Genomic DNA, 3,615 nt, shown 5'->3' with positions numbered 1-3,615 from the left:
ATGTTTCTATTTTTATGGACAAAAATTGCCAACAGTTTACTTAAATTACGCCCGATTGCTTTAATTTTATTTAATTTGCTCGACCGTTAAGCATTGTTGTGCATCGATCGAGCAGTATCGCGTCTATTGATAATATTAATACAGTTGGGAATAAAATTAAAATTGATAAGTTGGAATTTTAAACGTTTGTTGTATATAACGAGAGGTCGAGAGTTATTAATGCTGATTGTAATCGAATAATTACGTGCTAAAAGTAACGAGAGGCTCGATGCTTAGGAAAAGTGCGTGGTAGTTGCGCGTTTGGAAAAAATGACGATGGCTAAAGCCTCCGGGGGAATTATTTGCTCGCGTATCGGAAACTTTACGGTCACTCGTATGAAGCGAAGGAAGCGTTGACTCCCAGGATCTTGGCCGAAGGATGTCGAGCGAAGGACGAATACGCGGTGACGAAATCGCGACGATTTTATCATAGACGTGTGCACGCGCACCTCGGCGGACCCTTCAATTGTTATCCATGATTCCGTCCCTTCTTGGACTTTACCAACTGTTATTGTACTTGTAATGGGAGAGATTACGCGTAAGAGAATTATCGGAATGATTGTGACGATCCCGTTACGTAGTTTACCGGATGCTGGCCGCAACGGAGGAAGTAGGTGCGCCAATTTCGAAACAACGACCGAAGCGACTTAGCGCATACTCGTCGCGTGCTATTTCTTATTTTTCACGAAACTTTGTCAATAATAGCCGTACTATTGGAAAATTTTTCCGGAGACTCGTTGCTCAACTCGTTACGTGAAATCTTTTTAAAAATGCCAACGTCACGCTAAACCGAATAATCGAATGTTTATTATTCTTTAATCTGCATTATAAAACTATTTTATATCGTTCCCATTTCAACTGCTCTCCGGCGAAAAATGAATTATTTTAAAGACAATAATCGTCATCGTCATTATCGTCAACACCGTCATCATCGTCATCATAATCATCATAATAATAATAATAATAATAATAATCATTATCAGCATCATCGTCATAAAATCATCATTATGATTCCTTATTTTTATCGCTGTTGGTATTTTTTATTATTATTATTACTAGTGCTAGTATTGTTATTATTTTTTATTATTTTTTATTGTTGTTTTTGTTGTTGTTGTTGTTTGTTTATGTTGTAATGAATATTGTTTCTGCTGCGGTTGCTGCTGGTGTTGTTCTTGTTGTTGCTGCTGCTGCTGCTACTACTATTATTATTATTACTACTACTACTACTAACTACTGCTATTACCATTGCTACTGTTACTATTACAAGAGCTTTATGATAATGGGACATTGTCAAAATTGAAAAGGGAAATTGTAAGAGGAAAATAATTTTCACGACTCTGCAAGAAATGGCAGAATCTGCTCACTGTTAAATAAGGAGATTATGCCAATAAGGTTTTTTTTTTTTTTTTTTTGATAAGGTGTAATAAAGAATTTGTATACTTGCGTATATAGATATAAATCGTTGGGACAACGGCAAAGTAATTATTTCTTTCTTAGGAAACATTATCTTTTCGTTCCGAATGGAGCACAAACCTTGTTAGCACTACATTCGTTAACTCGCAATTTCCAGGAAGGAGAAAATTCAAGATACTATACTACAATAGAGTATCTCGTAAAACAAAGGTGCAAACGTTGGCTCGACAACTAAAGAAAGATATATTATAAATGTATCGTGGGAATGTAGCACAAACACAGGGACGCGCGTACGTTGACGTAGTGTACGAGGCTGAAGAGACGACGCGGATGAGCAGCGCACATTAGCTTAAAACGCCCAATTGATGAGGGGATCGAGAGAATGCGGAAGCTGGCCAAAGTTAATCGCTAGTACTGAGGAGCAAGAGGGAGATCGGATTAAGATTAAGATCGGAATGGAGGAAATGGCGAGTGAGAGAGGGGAGGATAGAGTATCGCGGGGAGGTATAATCGGGAGATATTCGATTGTTCGGAAAGTCGGGAAGTCGGAATTGGAACTCGGGAGATATGGAAACGATCACGGAGATGTCTGTCACTGATAGTCAACGCGCAATATGGGACTTTTCATTCATAAATCACCGGCACAACGTCGACGATTTCTTACGGACGAGCGAGCGTGATCCCGTGACGTCATAGCGTCACGGCGCTGGGCGTCGGACTGGCTTGCAGACGACTCAGGCTCTGCCAGCTACCCTCGTCTCTCGTATTCTCTTTTCTCTCTCTCTCTCTCTCTAGGGCAGCGAGAAAAAGAAAGATGTGTTCGTTGCTGCTTCTGCAGCTCTCTCTCTCTCTCTCTCTCTCCCTCTCTCCCTCTCTCCCTCACTCTCTCTCTCTCCCTCTCTCCCGCACTCTCTCTCTCTATCTCTCTATCTCTCTATCTCTCTATCTCTCTTTCTCTCTATCTCTCTATCTCTCTTTCTCTCACTCGCTCGTCTTATTCGTCGCATGCGCAGAGAAGTGAGTGCGTGCGGCGCGACTGTGCGAGAATCACCGCCGCGCCGCGTCGTCGCCACACTCAGCGATACAACCCCATGCGGCCTGATTATCAAGCAACTCTCGGCGATAGTCGACTCGTTAATGAGGTAATCGAGCTCGCTCGACATTTTCCTATTAACCCATTACTTATTCCATCGTTCCTTTCTTTTTTTACTCACGACCATTTGATGTCGATGCGGCCGCAATTGATGTGCTCGTGCTCGTGCTCGAGCCGAGGCTTCACGATTAATTTTTTTTAGCGCTCCGTCAATTATTCGTCTCCATTGTAAATGCATATATACGCTTAAATAATGCTCCAGGATTTTTAAGACTAATAATGTAAAATACCGGGGAAATAGAATAGACTTCACTAATTGCTTAATGAAGCTTAGCGAGCTGTAATTGAGTAATTTCCCGCGATTTGTTAAATGCTAAAGGTATTCGAAATTGAGGTGAAAGGTATTGGGAATTAATGTCAATCATGAGTAATTGATATTTCTATTATATCTATTTAAGGATATTCAATATATTCAATAATAAAGCCATAATGATCGGTCATAGATCGGTGAGTAAATGTAGTCAAAAAAAAAAAAATATATATATATATGTGTGTGTGTGTATAAATTAAATTTCCATTCGAGACTTTGTATAGTCCTATTAAATATTTGTATGAAATGGCTCTTGCAATACGTTATACAATTTTCTGCTTTATTCTTTTTCTCACTACGAATACATTTTATACAAATATATTTATAATTGAAATATACTCCAACTGCAACGATAAGAAAAATAACTGGAATAACTGAGGGATATAAAAGTATGTAATAGAGTTATACTAGAATCAATTTATTTTGTTCTATATTAAAAAGGAATTTTTCATAAAAATGTTGGTTTACTTTATACTTGTAAAAATATCGAAAACTTTTCAAACTTATGCGAATCTTACGGTTCGCATAATCCATGTTTGTTTAAAATTTTAAGAAATTTTATAGCATGAATCGACCTTCGAATCAAGGAACTAAACTAGAAAGCTACATTGCGTGTAAAATTGTTGACGGAATCATAGATGAAATATTACAAACATTTATGATTGTCATGTAAACAACATTTATGTAAACATTTAAATTT

Source organism: Ceratosolen solmsi, unplaced genomic scaffold (assembly GCF_000503995.2).
Source record: "Ceratosolen solmsi marchali unplaced genomic scaffold, CerSol_1.0 scaffold35, whole genome shotgun sequence".
Taxonomy (NCBI): Eukaryota; Metazoa; Arthropoda; class Insecta; order Hymenoptera; family Agaonidae; genus Ceratosolen; species Ceratosolen solmsi.
This window is presented reverse-complemented; position numbering follows the sequence as displayed.